We start from the raw sequence: 16,764 nt of genomic DNA, 5'->3' as shown, positions 1-16,764 counted from the left end.
TCCCACGGGGGAGGAGGGAGAGGAGCAGAAATCAGGACAAGAGCTGGGTTTAGAACTTGGATCACATGTGGCTTTTCTCAATGATCACAAACCCCAGCCTCCTATAATTAATAATTGGATGTATTAAGTATTTTATGGAGCAGTCTAGCCAGACTGTAAAATGGAAACAGGGACCAGCTTGGTAAAGGGAAAGATGAAATTGTAGAATTAATTAGTTTGTTCGTGCATTGAGTATTTCGTAGCAATAAGCTTATTGTATTTATAAAGGGAAAAATCTCTGGGTATAATTTGACTGTCTGATTGTTTATGTCCCATAGTGCAGTTTCAGTATGTTTCATGTTCGTGTGCCTGTTTTAATATATTTTATTTCATTATCGTAAGAAGTTTTTAATGCAATGAAACTTCAAACCAGAAGAATCTTAGAAAATTAATGAAATAGGGAGTAGAGAGAAATGGAGATAGTGTTAAACTAAATACAAAGAAAAAATTGAAAACATTTTTTTATTTGACAAAATTTGAAGTAGCAGGGGGAGGGTAGATGCAAAAGCATTTGACCTGCTCAGATAAAATCTTAGTTTACAGGCTTCTCTGAAACGTTGGAATCAAAATGATCATTTTTTTTCTTCCTTTTCCACATCCTCTGTGCAATGCACTTCCAATGGTACTAACTGATTTTTAAAAAAAAAAAAAAAAATCAAGTTAGTCTGAGAAGGTTGGTCCCCTATACAAAAAAGTAAATGGCGTTACCTTCCTCCCTCTAAGAGCCTCTTCATTGGCTGGGCGCGGTGGCTCACGCCTGTAATCCCAGCACTTTAGGGGAGACTGAGGTGGGTGGATCACCTGAGGTTGGGAGTTCGAGACCAGCCTGGCCAACATGATGAAACCCTGTCTCTACTAAAAATACAAAAATTAGCCGGGCGTGGTGGCGGGTGCCTGTAATCCCAACTACTCAGGAAGCTGAGGTGAGAGAATCGCTTGAACCTGGGAAGCAGAGGTTGCAGTAAGCCAAGATCGTGCCACTATACTCCACCAGCCTGGGCAACAGAGTGAGATTCCATCTCCAAAAAAAAAAAAAAAAAAGAGTCTCTTCATTAAAATAAACCTATTACTTCACTTGTTTAGTAAAGCAATGCAAATTAATACCTAATGATAAAGTCAGAAGATGTGTATACATATGAGTTCCTGCTTTCTTTCATTTCACAGTCTGATTCTCCCAGACTAGGATTTTTGCTAGCTATTTGTTCTATCACCCAGAATTTTGAAAAGGCTAAAAAGCATATTATTGATTTGTGCACTTGGTGCAAAATTCAAAAGGTATAAAGGGGTATACAGTAAATATAAGCTCCCTCCCTGAATCTGATCCTCAGCCTTCAGTTTCCTTCCTTGGAATAATCACTGTATACTTGTGTGTCTTTCTAAAAATATGTTCTGTTTATGTAAGTACATATGTGTGTATGTGTATTTACACAAGTGATGGCATACCACATACATTGTTAAACAGTTTCCTCATGTCCTTTAGCAATAAAATCTGACCAGCAGTTCTTACCACATGGAGCTGTACACTATAAGTGACCAGTCCCTGTCCATGGCCATCTGGGTGGTTTTCAATGTTGCTATGTAAAGGAGGCTTAAAAGTGTCTTCTATAGGTGTCAGCTTGACTGGAAAATAAGAAAGTTTCTTCTATACTCATCGCTGATGCTTGTGAGAATCGACAGGACAGATTCTGTACGTGAATGTATCCTATTCTAATCCTTTTTGGCATTTCCTCGGCTACCTTTACTTGTTCAGTTTTCCAAATGAGCTTTAATATCAGTTTTTCTGGTACAACTTTTTTCCATTCCAGTTGGTTAATTTTGAGATTGCAATAAATTTATGATTTAACTTTTAATTTTACCCTTTATGAGCTTGAGCATAGCTCAAATATTTCCTGTCCTGTAATTGCATTTGAAGTTTTCCTTTATGTAGAACTTGCACCCTTCTTACGAGCTTTATTCCTAAGCACTTTATCATTGTTGTTGCTACAGTAAATGGAAGTATTTCTTCCTCGATGTCCTCCACCTAAGACTGTTTGTATGGAAAGGTTGTATATTTCTGTGTATTACTTTTAATCCTGCCACTGTAATCTCTTCTTTATTTGTAATTTTTCATGTAATTATTTTGGGTTTCTAGGTAAATAAACATGTCACCTACAAATAATTGTCATCTTACTTATTGAAAGTTGTTTTATTCCAATTTTCCCCTAACTGAAATATCTTAATTACTTTAGAACAGTATATTTGAGCATCCTCCCTGGCAGACAGGGTCAGGCTCCTCTGCGATTACCGGTGACTTTGTCTCCTGTGTGACCAACAAGAATCCTGTACTGCCTTCACTTAATTCTACTTTTGCCTTTATTTTAGTCTTGTTGGTTGTTCTTTTGTTTGCTGATAGAAATTACAGTAATTCAATTCTCATATTTGTTTAGTACTGAAGAACAGTGGGTGAGAAGTAGTCATGGTTTCAGTGATTTAAATGTTCACTTTTTAGGATTCTTTACAAATTCTGTTTAACATTCAGAGAAAGCAAAATAAGTCACAGCAGTTTAAAATTATCCACTTTAAAAGGTATAGAGTATTATTTTAATATTGAGTCTATTTTACTATAGTCTCATTATCTGAAAACTTGTAATCTTGTGGGGAACCAAATTAATTCTTTTCTTTCTTCTGTAATTTAATGCACTGGGGACTCCAGTATCGCAATGCTCTTAAGTCTCATTAGTATAAACAGTAGCTGTGAACTCCCATTCACAATTGCTACAAAGAGAATAAAATACCTAGGAATACAACTTACAAGGGATGTGAAGTACCTCTTCAAGGAGAACTACAAACCACTGTTCAAGGAAATAAGAGAGGACACAAACAAATGGAAAAACATTCCATGCTCATGGATAGGAAGAATCAATATCGTGAAAATGGCCAAACTGCCCAAAGTAATTTATGGATTCAATGCTGTTCCCATTAAGGTACCATTGACTTTCTTCACAGAATTAGACAAAACTACTTTACATTTCATATAGAACCAGAAAAGAGCCCGTATAGCCAAGACAATCCTAAGCAAAAAGAAAAAAGCTGGAAGCATCACACTACCTGACTTCAAACTATACTACAAGGCTACAGTAACCAAAATAGCGTGGTACTGTGACCAAAACAGATGTAAGGACCGTTGGAACAGAACGGAGACCTCAGAAATAACACCACACATCTACAATGATTTGATCTTCAACAAACCTGACAAAACGAGCAATGGGGAAAGGATTCCCTATTTAATAAATGGTGCTGGGAAACTGGCTAGCCATATGCAGAAAACAGAAACTGGACCTCTTCCTTACACGTTATACAAAAATTAACTCAAGATGGATTAATTAAGACTTAAATGTAAAACCCAAAACCATAAAAACCCTAGAAGAAAACCTAGGCAATACCATTCAGGACATAGACATGGGCAAAGACTTCATGACTAAAACACCAGCAGAATTGCAACAAAAGCCAAAATTGACAAATGGGATCTAGTCAAACAAAAGAGCTTCTGCACAATGAAAGAAATTATCATCAGAGTGAACAGGCAACATACAGAGTGGGAGAAAATTTTTGTAAACTACCCATCTGACAAAGGTCTAATAGCCAGAATTTACAAAAAACTTAAATTTATGAGAAAAAAGCCAACAACCTCACCAAAAAGTGGGCAAATATATGAACAGACATTTCTCAAAAGAAGACATTTCTGTGGACAACAAACAAATGAAAAAAGCTCATCATCACAGAAATGCAAATCAAAACCACAGTGAGATACCATCTCACGCCAGTTAGAATGGTGATCATTAAAAAGTCAGGAAACAACAGATGCTGGAGAGGCTGTGGAGAAATAGGAATGCTTTTACACTGTTGGTGGGAGTATGAATTAGTTCAACCATTGTGGAAGACAGTGTGGCAATTCCTCAAGGATCAAGAACCAGAAATACCATTTGACCCAGCAATCCCGTTACTGGGTATACACCCAAAGAATTATAAATCATGCTGCCATAAAGACACATGCACACTTATGTTTATTGCAGCACTGTTCACAATAGCAAAGACTTAGAACCAACCCAAATGCCCATCAATGACAGACTGGATAAAGAAAATGTGTCACATATAAACCATGGAATACTATGCAGCCATAAAAACGAATGAGTTCATGTCCTTTGCAGGGACCATGGATGAAGTGGGAAGCCATTATTCTTAGAAAACTAACACAGGAACAGAAAACCAAACACCACGTGTTCTCATTCATAAGTGGGAGTTGAACAATCAGAACAGATGGACACAGGGAGGGAAACATCATACAGTGGCACCTGTTGGGGGGATGGGGTCAAGGGAGGGAGAGCATTAGGACAAATACCTAATGCATATGGGGCTTAAAACCTAGATAATGAGTTGATAGGTGCAGCAAACCACTGTGGCACATGTATGCCTATGTAACAAACCTGCACATTCTGCACATGTATCCCAGAACTTAAAGTAAAAAACAAAACACTAGCTGTTTTACTGGTGAGTGGACATGCAAGTTAATTAAGATTCCTAGTTGCAAAAATATTCGTAATCTAGGTTTTATTGTTGTTAAATTTAACATAACATGAGGAAAATTAATGCAATAAATTATAGATTTCATCTTAACTTAGAAACCAATTTGATATGTGACCTCTGGCAAACCATTTAACCTCTCTACTTAGATATTTTCAACTTACGAATGTGACTGTTATTAAACATTCAATATTAAAGTAAATGTTAATTAATATTCAATATTCAACCCCTTATGCTTCTAATCATACTCTCGCTCACTATTATAAGTCCTCACTAAACAGGTCATGGTGTTGATAGTGTTACTCACTGTGGTTATTCTGATCCTTACGTGGCATTTTAGATGTTGAAACTGAGTAGGTGTTCATGACTTCTTCCTTAGCTCTTTGGCAGATTGAGGGAGTGGCCGGGATTAAAACCCACAGTCATAGGTTTTTAATCAGCTGCTGTCTTTAGCTCACCGTAAGTTCATCAGATTATCTCCTACAGCTTATTGTCTACCACTTTCTCAGGAAGTTGGTAAAGATTAACTCTTACCTCTTGCTAAAATCATTGCAAATTGGAAATGTTGTATAATATAAATAAAAGTTGACCTCCTGGAGATAAGACATTGGCATTATAAAACACAGTGATGATATTGTAAAATATTTTAACTAAGGAAAATATCCCCACATGAAATAATGGTCAAAAGGGCACCCACCTAAATTTTTTTTTAATTCTATTTACCAAGCCTTTTCCTTTCTTCTAATCTAGCACATCAGAATTTGTCTTTTGTTCTAACCATACTGTGTTATGATGTCCTATTTTTACATTTCTAAGGCTAGAAGAATGTTCAGAGCAGAAAGAGTCAATGGGAGGAAAAGACGCATGCGAGAAGTCAGTCATATTGTGATGAATCTGCCGATTTACTTAGTTCTTGTTCATCTGCAGCGGACATAGTTTAAGTGATAATGTATGACCAACATTTTTTACCCTGGCAGCCATCAGATGGATAGAAGTAAAATATTCACTAACATTTTAGAATAGGGGTCCCCAACCTTCAGGCCATGGACGGGTACTGGCCCAAGGCCTTTTAGGAACCAGGCTGCACAGCAGGAGGTAAGCAGCAGGCTGGTGAGCGTTACTGCCTGAGCTGCCCCTCCTGTCAGATCAGCGGTGGCATTAGATTCTCATAGGAGCGCGAACCCTATTCTGAACTGCACATGGGAGGGATCTAGGTTGCACACTCCATATGGGACTCTAACTAATGCCTGATGACTTGAGGTGCAACAGTTTTATCCCAAAACCACCCCTCGCCCAAGCCCCTGTCTGTGGAAAAAATGTCTTCCACGAATCTGGTCACTGGTGTCAAAAAGATTGGGAATCACTGTTTTAGAATATAGAGCAGCAGTCTTGAAACTAATCAGCAATACAAAACTACACATAGTAAAGGTCTGGAAGAGTTAAACGGAGTGAATGTTTTTAGAAATGGAGAAAAACTGAAGTATATCCACAGACAAATGCATTAATCAGACACTGGAGCATGAAAAGGCGTAGGCAAGTCTAAAGTTTATGATTTGTTTTGAAAAGATGAGATGAAGCTTGGTTTTCATTCAATGCGGTGAGGTCTGTGGGGTTTGAGGCCAGTGGATGCCCTGTCTGAATTTAGAGACCTCTCGAAGGAGAGGCAGAGGTGACTCTTCTTAACCAAAAAGAGTGTCTTTAAAGTAGATCTGTTTGCCAAATTTACCTGGGCGATCAATGCTGCAGCTATCCAGTGGATAGTGTTCCGTTCCGGAAGGTCGTTTTTCCAGGATTCTGTCTTGTTTTGTTTTCACCAGAACCAGGACCCTTGTTTTCTCATGCTGTCTGCAAACTTGTAACTTTACTAAGGAATTTGGAGAGATCCTATGGGTATGATTTCCCTGAGGTGCTGAGAGGAGGTGCTGATAGGAAGTCATGAGTAAACAGGGAAAAGAAAAGAAGCCGCTTGGAAGAGAGGGCTATACATTATTTTTAAACACCCTCTATGATTATTTAGCTAAATGCAGGAGGCGTAGCAAACTTTATTTTCAAGTATGTGACCTTTTCACAATCATAAACTACATACCAGAATGTGCAGTGGTTTCAATTAACCACCCTGTTGTGTTAAACCAAAAACCAAACTGAAATATGAGGGTCTTTTTTAATACCCATTGATTTGAGTAATTAGAAAAAAAAAAAGCAGCATTGTAAGAAGCATTGTAAGCAGCATTCTGCAGCTGAATTTATCCCTATCTTTTTACTTTAAGCTAGAGTTGGAGAAAAAAATGTAAATTACACTATTTGGTTTCATTTCTTAGTTTAGATAAATAAGTATGACCAGCAGTAATTCATTAGCAGAGGCACTATTTATGTAATGCTTTCTTTCAAATAGTGTACCTTGAGGGGGGAAAGCAGGCAGTTTGCGTATTTTGTAGGCTTTAGTGACTATGATTTAGCAAAACAATATCCTGGAATGTATTAGGAAATAAAAATGACAGATTCATCTTGCTGTATTCTCTGCCCTGAAAAGCTATTTATGTAAATATAAATGCTGTATTTGTATTGTAGTACAAAGATGGCTGCAAAAGATGGGCTCCTTAGTCACTGTTTTTGAGATGACAGTAAGACAGGGAAAACCAGGAAACTACCAACTGTGTTGTGATTATCAACTCCATATAAAACATGCATGGATATGCTCTCATTTTAAGAAATTCCAATCGATGACCATCCAGACTTCAAAATGCGTAAGTGAGGGTAATTGTGAACATTGCAAAAGAATGCTGTCAAAGAAGTAATAAGGCCAGGTGTGGTGGCTCACGCCTGTAACCCCAGCACTTTGGGAGGCTGAGGCAGGTGGATCACCTGAGGTCAGGAGTTCAAGACCAGCCTGGCCAACATGGTGAAACCCGGTGCCTACTAAAAAATACAAAACTTAGCCGGGTACCTTTATTTTTAATCTTGGTGAGACTTCTTCCAGTGTGGGAAAAATGATCAAACAAGTTACACAGGTAGATTTTTGAAAGGAGACTAACAAACTTGGAAAAAGCATAATAGCTGTGTATTTGCACATTTTGTTGCAGTTGAAGTGCATTGGGTTCAAACAATAAATCTACCACTGAAACACTGCACGAACTTGGGCAAATTACCTAAGTTTTAAACTTCAGATCCCACTTGGAACATACAGGCTAATTGTACTCTTCCCCGCGTGGCTGAAGACAGGTGAGGTGTGAAAGGTACAGCCCTACACAGGCACAGAGTTTATTATCACAGTATATGAATGTGGTTTTCAGTTACAGTTACTTTAAATACCTCTTCCAGGCAACTTGAATAGTTTACAACCCTCTCCCCTTCTTTTTAAGTATTTCCCGCAATGTCCGGCATGGTCCTTATCAAAAAGGGGTACTTAATAAATGCTTGTAGCATGTTGAATTATTTGATCCTGACTTATTTACTTCTTCATTATTTCATAGAAAGCTAAATTAGTCCACAGGAAATTAGCCACGTATTTCTACATTTTCCCACTGGAATGTTCTTCATTCTATCAAAAGGAAAGAAAAGCTGGCTCACTTTCTGTAGATTTTTTGCTTTCCCATTTGAGTTTTAAGGACTATTTTAAAATATAGGATTTTCTTTTATCTTTCCACATCATGAATCAGTGCACTCAGATGCAAAGATCATTTTCCACTTTTCTGATCTTTTCCAGTTTTATTATCATCTCCAAAGCTAATGAGAGCCACTGCTCCCTGTCTATTCTCTGCTGCAGAAGTCAGTATGTCTAGCCACATAAATGATTTCTTTTAAACTCTGAGTATAGCCACACCTTTACTGGAAAGGGGCAGGAAGCAGCGCCCAGGGACAGGGAGCGACCTCGCTGTATTGAGCTCTGCCCTCCTACCAGCCACGCCTTCCTCGGGGCTTGCATCTGTTATCTCACTTACCCTCCCAGCATCCCACAGGCCGTTGTTTTACCAGTGAGTAACCAGAGGCCTAATGGGATTAAGAAATTTACGCAAGGTCAGGAGGCTAGAAAGTGAGAGTGGGAAGAGTCAAACCCAAGCAGTATGATTTCGAGGCAGCGTCTTAACCACTGCCTGAGGGCAGCGATCTTAACCACTGCCTGAGGACTAACAGCAGGACCTCTGCCTTTCTACAGAAGGCACAAATAGGTGCTCAGTGATACTTCTTGATATATAAAAGTAAAAAAAAGAAAACATTTTGAAATGTATAAACTCTGGATTTCACTCGTGCCTTACTTGTGACCAGGTGACCCTAAGCCAAATCACGTAGCCTTTGTGCCTTAATTTTCCCGAATCAACAATAAATTAAAATACACACCCTCCAGAGATGTTGTTGGGATTCAATGTGATAATCCTCATAAAGCAAGTAAGTAGCACTATGCTTGTCACACAGGTGGATGACGAAGCTGTAAAGACGGATTTTTAAAGACCTTTTGAGCAGTGCTAAATTACAGCATCAACTATAATCTGTCGGCAGTAAGAAATCATTGGATGTCAGGCCGGGCGCGGTGGCTCAAGCCTGTAATCCCAGCACTTTGGGAGGCTGAGACGGGCGGATCACAAGGTCAGGAGATCGAGACCATCCTGGCTAACACGATGAAACCCCGTCTCTACTAAAAAAATACAAAAAACTAGCCGGGCGCGGTGGCGGGCGCCTGTAGTCCCAGCTACTCGGGAGGCTGAGGCAGGAGAATGGCGTGAACCCGGGAGGCGGAGCTTGCAGTGAACTGAGATCCGGCCACTGCACTCCAGCCCGGGCGACAGAGCGAGACTCCGTCTCAAAAAAAAAAAAAAAAAAGAAATCATTGGATGTCTATCACCTTGTCCCAGAGGTACATGATCAGATTCGTGTTGCTGAAAAAATGAGTTTAAAAGTATTGTGGAGGCTGTAGTGAGTGGGAGCAAAATCAGAGACAAGGCACATGGTCAGAGGCTTCCCCGAGGTCCAGGCAAGAGGAGATGAAGGTTTGGGCAGAACAGTGGTCATAGACGCAGAAGCAGAGCTCCATGAATATTCCAGAGGAGGAGCTAAAGGGATTGAGCTGCCATTTGAAGGTAAGGAAATGAAGTGGTCACATGTGACCTTGTAACAGCAGCTGGGCATATGGTGAATATGGTGATGTTATTAACCACACATAAGAATTACCTGAGGAGAAATAGATTGTATGGTGAAGATCATGAGGCTAATTTGAGAAAGGCTGAATTTTAGATTTCCTACCAAAAATCATAGAGAAAATGTTTATTAGAAATTGGCCCAGGGTACAGAAGTTATGTCTGAGACATAGACCAACATTTGGGATTAATAGAGTGGCAGAAGATGCCAGGTATTAAATGACTATCAACAGCATCAGCACCACACTGGGGGACCCAGCAGCGCTCAGCACATCTTTGTGGCAGGAGGAGGAGGTATAAGGGAAGGACAAGAGAGAGAGTGCGATGCCTGAAGAGAAAGAGCCTAGGAGAGGAGAGAGGCAGGGGAGGCAGGAAGAGCTGGCGGGGAGGCTGAGAAACCCACCCCCCCAGGAGAACTGGGACCAGAGGTGCGCCATGCAATGGCTTCGATTCTCAACTTACCTCCGTTTGTCTATATTGAAAAAGATTTCACAGAAACCCTAAAGATCAGTGTCTTCCCTTTTGTGCACTCCTCACAAATAGTCTGAATGCTGCTATTTAGTCACTTCCATGCAGGGAGGGCCACAAAAGGCAGTTGCCCCACTGGAGAGCAGCTCCTGTTGCAGGTTACAAAGGGGAACAGGACGGCAGGCCGCGGTGCTTCCAACAGATTGTGTCTGAAATTGAGTGACTCATGGTCTTAGCTCTTTGTCACCTTCAGTCTATTTTTCCATTGTCCTTTTCTGAATTTTTTCACCAAGCTTTATGCTACCCTTCGGATATATTTATTGGCAGTATCTCCCACAGCTACATGGAAACACACTGAAAAAGGGAAAAAAAAGTCTCACCATGCTCTGCATTTCAATGAGGAGACTTGGGTTCAACATGTGCTTTTGCCTCTGCAGAGCTCCTCCCCATCCTCAGCCTGCAGCAGGCTAGCTCCACTATCCTCACGGCCTGGCCCTGCTGTCAAGGTGCCCACTGACCACCTCATTGAAAAACCCGAGGACTGTGTCCAGGGCCTCGCTTACTTGACCATGGAAAAGCATTGGGCCCCGTGAGACCATTCCCACCTTCTTGAAATCTACTTTGGCTTCCAAGACATCATCCTAGACTCAATTTTCTCCCATCTGGCCTCTCCTTTCTCAGTTTCCTTTGTTGCCTTCTCTTTCTCTATCCTGCTTCAAATACTATTTCGTGGAGCTCTCTTCTCTCCCAGACTCTGAGTAATCTCACTCAGTCTTATGGCTAATGGCTATCAGCTCCTATCTCCACCTTGACCTTCCTCTGCTTGGTGAGCACATCCACCCCAGACATATGAGACTAGTCCAAACCAAATTTATTATCCTATCTTCCAAGCCTAGATCAGAAAATGGCTCCACCATCTAACCAATTGCTCAAGCCAGAAACCTAGGAGTGTCCTTGACTCCTCTCCTTCACAAATCACCTATATCCAGTTAGAAACCAAACCTAATTGATTTTGCCTCCGAAGTCTTCTCTCCCTCCCTGCTTTTGCAGCCTAGTGCAGAACCCAAGAGTCTCTCTCACTTTGACTACAGGATGGTGTCTCCATATCTGGTCTTCCTGCCTCTCTGCTTACTTCCCTACATCTTATTCTCCTCGTTGCCGTTAGGGTGATCTTTCAAATCTAATCATGGCACTGAATGCTGAAATCCCTTCAGCAGCCTTTCCAGCAACCTCAGAATAACCAGGTTTCTGGGACCTTCATGACCTGGTCCTTGCTCACGTCTCCATCCCCATCTGTCTCCTCTGCCTGCCCTCTCACCTCTTGCCTTTGCACATACTGTTTCCTCTTTCCAGAACCTGCTTTCCCCCTTCTTTTCACCTCCATCCGATACCTGACTATATCAGAGCCAGCCCTCTCACCTCAGCCTGGACATCTCTTCCCTCTTTAGTCTGAATCATTCCTAGCTCCTCCTCCTTCCCTCCCCACAATAGGAAAGGGAGCTTTGCTGGTTAATCTCATAAATCCTATAATCCCTAAACTTCTCCCATCATAGCATTCATTATACTGTCTCTCCTATAGAATGTAAGCTCCATGAGGGCAGGGACCATGTGTGTCTTGTTCCCCACTATATCTGCAGGGCCCAACTTAGAGTCTGGCACACAGTAGGTATTCAAGACACTTCTAAATAAATGATGCACCTTGGGAACACAGACATGGACAAGAGGACCTGCCTCCTGTTTTCAAGGACACAAACTTTTAAAGAAAAAAACACTTACGAATAATTATGACATCAAAAGTACTGTAATAGAAACATACTTGATCCAAATTTTCACAGAAAAGAGAGTGGCTAACTTTGTCTGGAAGACACGAGTTGATCTTTAAAAGTGTGAGGAGCCAATATAAGATCCATCTTTGGACTTAGCCCTGCTACTAATTAGCTTTTCATCTTCGGTAAATTAACCTGACTTCTCTGAATTGTAATTTCATTCTCTACAAAAGTGGAGATAATACCTCACTTTACAAAACTATAGGGAGGACTAAATAGACTAATTTAAATGATGTATACGAAGCCCGGCACCTAGTTAGATGCTCAGTAGATAGTAGCTATTTTATCATTTGATTGAATTCCTTTTACACAGTGCTTCTTGAACTAATTAATGCACCTGAAGGCAAACGAGGAAAAAAGAATACATTTCTTGAATGTGACTAAAATTACAACTTCAGCTGGGTCAACATGAGGGGTTTCTAAACTACAGTCTAATATATAATTTATCATTTGCCTCCATTAAACTGTAATGAACTATTAAGAACCAAGGGGACAGTCCTTACACAAAAAATTTTCTTTTACCACGACCTAGGGAATTAGTTGCACTGTTGCTTTCGTGCTTAGAGTAACTTACTAGCTCTGGGTCATCTTTATTCATCCGGATATTGATTCTACATAATATCACATAATAAGCTCTCGCCTCATCAGCCTAGTATACTTAGGGAGGTATACTTTAAAGGTATGAAATCTGTGACTGTCCGTGAAACAGCAGAAATGCGTTTGAAGACATTTGCAATGAATATAATTCTGATTAAAAGCTGTAGGTAATATCCATGCATCTCCCTTTGTTTCCTTGGGGAAAGACTAATGCACTATAAGCCTATCTTTATGATGTTGATGATTAATCCTAAGAGATAATATCATGACATTTCTATCAACCAATTTCACCTCACGTTCAAGATGCCAACAAGTTGATCTCAGTTAGTTTGGGGTCCCTGAGATAATGTTAAGTCATTAATTAACTTGCGTAGCCTCAGGCATCTTTGCTGGAATCCTTGCTGCTGTCTCTTCTTGTGCTAATCAGAATCTTTGCTCTGATTGCTTCCAGACCTTAACTCTTTCAGAGCATAGACATGTCATTGGTTTGACAGTTCCTAAAAATTATCCAGTTGTCTAATAATTAATGCTACTGTTTAGATATTCAGAAGTCATTTGTTTACCAGAAGAACAAATTCCAGCTGGCCCTCAGAATTCAGAGTAGAGCGGAAATGGTAGGGCTTTCCCTGTTTTAGAACATTTAAAGAATTACACTGCATGCCCACAACACACGGAACGTCTCTCATTTCTCGATGTAGCTGATGCCACTGAAGTCTTTAGTACATAGTCAGTGGTAATGGCCATTCTAGAATCTACCAGGCTTTCCATGGGTAGGAGAAGGGGTTTGGGGTAATCCTTTACTTCAGAACCTCCCATGGTTCTAGCCTGTGCAGTGGGGACTCAGCCCTGCTGTTCATCAGAATCACCCGTGCAGCCTTTGCTTACATGCACATGCTCAAGCCCCACCTCAGAGACCAACTCTGGAAACGGAGCCGAATGTAGGTATATTTTTCACTTCCAGGGGTGATTTGGATAAACAGGTATGGTTGGGAGTCACTGTCCTCTGGGTGGGCAGCCTCGGTTCGACTTTCCAGCTTCCTCTCCTGCTGCACTCAGGACTCCACCCGATCAATCACTTCCACATCTCCATCTTCATGGTGTCACCTCTACCGTGAGCCTCCTCTTCCTCTCCACTGAAATCCGAAGCCTTTCTTAAAATAGTGGCTCTTATACCTTACTGTGCATAAGAAAACCCTGGAACATCTGAAAAAGTTCTGTTTCCAGCTTTCCCTGTGCTAGAGGTTCTGATTCACTGGGGCTGGGATAGGGTCTGGGCAGGACATTTTTGGTAAGCTGTCCGGTCAACTCCAAGGCAATCATGGCTCTGCTCTGAAAACAACTGCTTTATGCTTTTCTCTGCACAACCTTCCCCAAATCCAGCTCTCACAGTTAATTGCTCTCATGCTCTGCTTTCTTGTCAGAACAAATAAATCTTTCACTTTTTACTAAAGATTCCCATGGAGAGGGACAGTTGTGAGTTCGTAACCAAACTTTTTAAGGCCTTACTTAGGCAGGGCTAAATGAAAAGTTAAAAAAAAAAAAAAAGAATGAATTGCTCTTTCCTCTGGTCAGAGCACTTCGCTCATCCCACTGGTGTGCACTCTGTCTGCATGATATTATGGGCTGTTACCCAAGGGTCTGTCTCCTCATTTAACGGGCAGTCCTCAAGGGCAGGGACCATGCTATCCTCATTTTTGTATTCCTGCCCTTAATTCAGTGTCTGGCACAATTCAGAAAATGTATGTCAAAGAGACAGTAGTGTTTTGTGACATAACATTTATAATTTAAAATTACAGTGTAAAATCTAGAAAAAGTAAATAAAATTCCACAGCTGCTGCTCTGTGACTCAGCATCCGTGTCAAGAGGAGACTGTTTTCTTCTCGATTTGGGGCGGCTGCGGCGCCAGCATCTCTCACGCTGTCACTGCTCGAGAAGTGTCTCCAATCAGCAGCAGGCCCAGACTGTCCACTCTCATTTCAACTGCATTTAAATCCATTTTGCATGTTTCTTTCAACATCAGCTTTCGAAATCTTTCTCCAGGAAGAAAACGATCTCTGCTGGAGATGCTGAATGCTTGTGGTCATTTTTTTCTTCTTTCTTTTTAGCAGATTTCTGTAATGGGCAGGACCAGCATCCGCGAAGGGTGTTGTGTTCATCTCATGATCACGGACTCCAGGGAGATGGTGGGCTTCACCCCTCAGCTCAGGCGGGCTGTCTACCACCCCCTCTGCTCTGGGCCTCGGCTCTGCCCTGGGAGGCAAATGATCAGGAGGCTGTGGTACCCCTGGCCTGGCTGCCTCTCCATGCCCCTTCCCCACAGGCTCTGTCTCCACAAGGGCCTTTCTCTGCCTGCTGTACCCCTGCCCTCTGCCCGCCACTTGGCCCTTCACCCTTCAGGTCTCTGTTTAGCTACCATCCTCACCAGGAAAACTTCCCAATCCTCCTGAAACTGAGTCAGGGGCTCCCATGTTCTCCTATTTGTTTATCATAAGTATTGTAGACTTAGCAAATCATGCTACTGATAAAATCACCTGCTTGCCAGGCATGCAGAGTGGTATAATAGACTTTGGAGACTCAGAGGGGGAGCGGGAAGGGGATAAGGGATAAAAAGCTACATACTGGGTACCATGTACACTACTCGGTGTGTCTCTGCACAGAGACCGGGCTTTGTGCCTCTGTTCCTGGCCTTCATGGGCCACAAAGGTGTCTTTGCAGTTTCCTTCCTATGAAGAATATTTGAGTTAGAGACTCTGAGCTAGTCCCTGTGGAACAATCAAAGGATAGAAAGACATGCCCCTTACCTGCAGATTGCTTTCAGAGAAATTAAAGCCATAATCACACGGGTAAGATTACACAGATCAGAGCCAAACGGTGCCTAAGGAGTGACCATTGTAGTTGGTGTTCCGGTATCTGCAGCATGTAGTTTGAAATTCCAGCCATCTCTCAAGGTCCACCTCCATCTGACCCTTCCAAAGGCTCCATCCGTGCCCCTGCTGCTCCCCTGGAAGAATCCTCCTCTTTAAACACATGGCTGTTCCTTGTCCTCCACATAAACCATGGCAACCCCACTTCCACACCTTTCAAGCAGTGAAGCCCCACCTGGGGTATTTCCCTTGCTCTGTCTCCTGACATGCCCTGTCCTGTAGCGGGGGCCTGCCCTGACCATCCAGCCAAGTGTTCATATTCTGCAGCGGTCACAGGACACTCAGTAGAGACTGCACTGAGTTGTGATTCGTTTTTTTTAATTAAATTTTTTTTTTTTTTTTTTTTTTTGAGACAGAGTCTCGCTCTGTCACACAGGCTGGAGTGCAGTGGGGCGATCTCGGCTCACTGCAACCTCTGCCTCCCAGATTCAAGCGATTCTCCTGCCTCAGCCTCCTGAGTAGCTGGGACTACAGGTGCATGCCATCATGCCCAGCTAAATTGTTTTTGTATTTTTAGTAGAGACGGGGTTTCACTATGTTAGCTAGGATGGTCTCGATCTCCTGACCTCATGATTCGCCCACCTTGGCCTCCCAAAGTGCAGGGATTACAGGCGTGAGCCACCGCGCCCGGCCATGATTAATTTTTATGTAACTGCTTTCTCCCCTCAAGGACCATAGTTTATTTCTTTTATAATTCCCAGTGCTCAACGCAGAGAGTACTGGCTCAACAAATATTTGGAGATGGTAGTCACTTCTGGCTGGAGAAGTCAGTGAAGATTCCTAGAGGATGCAACATAAGGGAAGCATCGTTCTAGATCCCCCAAAGTCTCCTGGGACCTAAAACTACAAGTTCCTTGTTTTTGGTATTGTGTTGAGAAGAGTCTCTTGGTGTAGGTCTCATCTCTGGGTGGCACTGAGTGCTCACCATGACTGGCCGTCCACCCCCACCTTCTGCAAGCTTCACAGGCACCATGTCCTTCTGGCTTCCCTCCCACATCACCACCCCTTCTTCTTGGACTCCTTAACTCAAAGTTTGACTACCGGGAGCCATCTCCTTTCTCCAGACCTTATATCTTCTCTACACAGTCCCCCTGGGGGTTATCATCTACTCCATGGCCTCAGCAGTGTTTGTGCAGAATACTCTGAAATCTACCTGTGTTTTCAGCCCTCATCTCTATCCTGAGCTCCTAACTCACAAGTTCAGCTGCTTGCTAAATACTC

The 16,764-nt window shown here is 41.9% G+C and overlaps 1 protein-coding gene and 1 non-coding gene across 27 annotated transcripts in view; both read left to right on the top strand.

Annotated features, from left to right (window-relative positions):
• The window catches only part of L3MBTL4 (L3MBTL histone methyl-lysine binding protein 4), a 448,773-nt gene that overhangs the window by 371,312 nt on the left and 60,697 nt on the right, over nucleotides 1–16,764 (top strand). The window lies entirely within an intron of this gene.
• On the top strand, nucleotides 14,021–14,137 carry LOC123570147 (U5 spliceosomal RNA). Its single transcript, XR_006694139.1, has one exon. It is a non-coding gene; the product is annotated as a U5 spliceosomal RNA (small nuclear RNA).

Source organism: Macaca fascicularis, chromosome 18, assembly GCF_037993035.2.
Source record: "Macaca fascicularis isolate 582-1 chromosome 18, T2T-MFA8v1.1".
NCBI lineage: Eukaryota > Metazoa > Chordata > Mammalia > Primates > Cercopithecidae > Macaca > Macaca fascicularis.
Note: the sequence above shows the minus strand (reverse complement) of the source record. Positions and strands in the feature narration are given on the sequence as shown.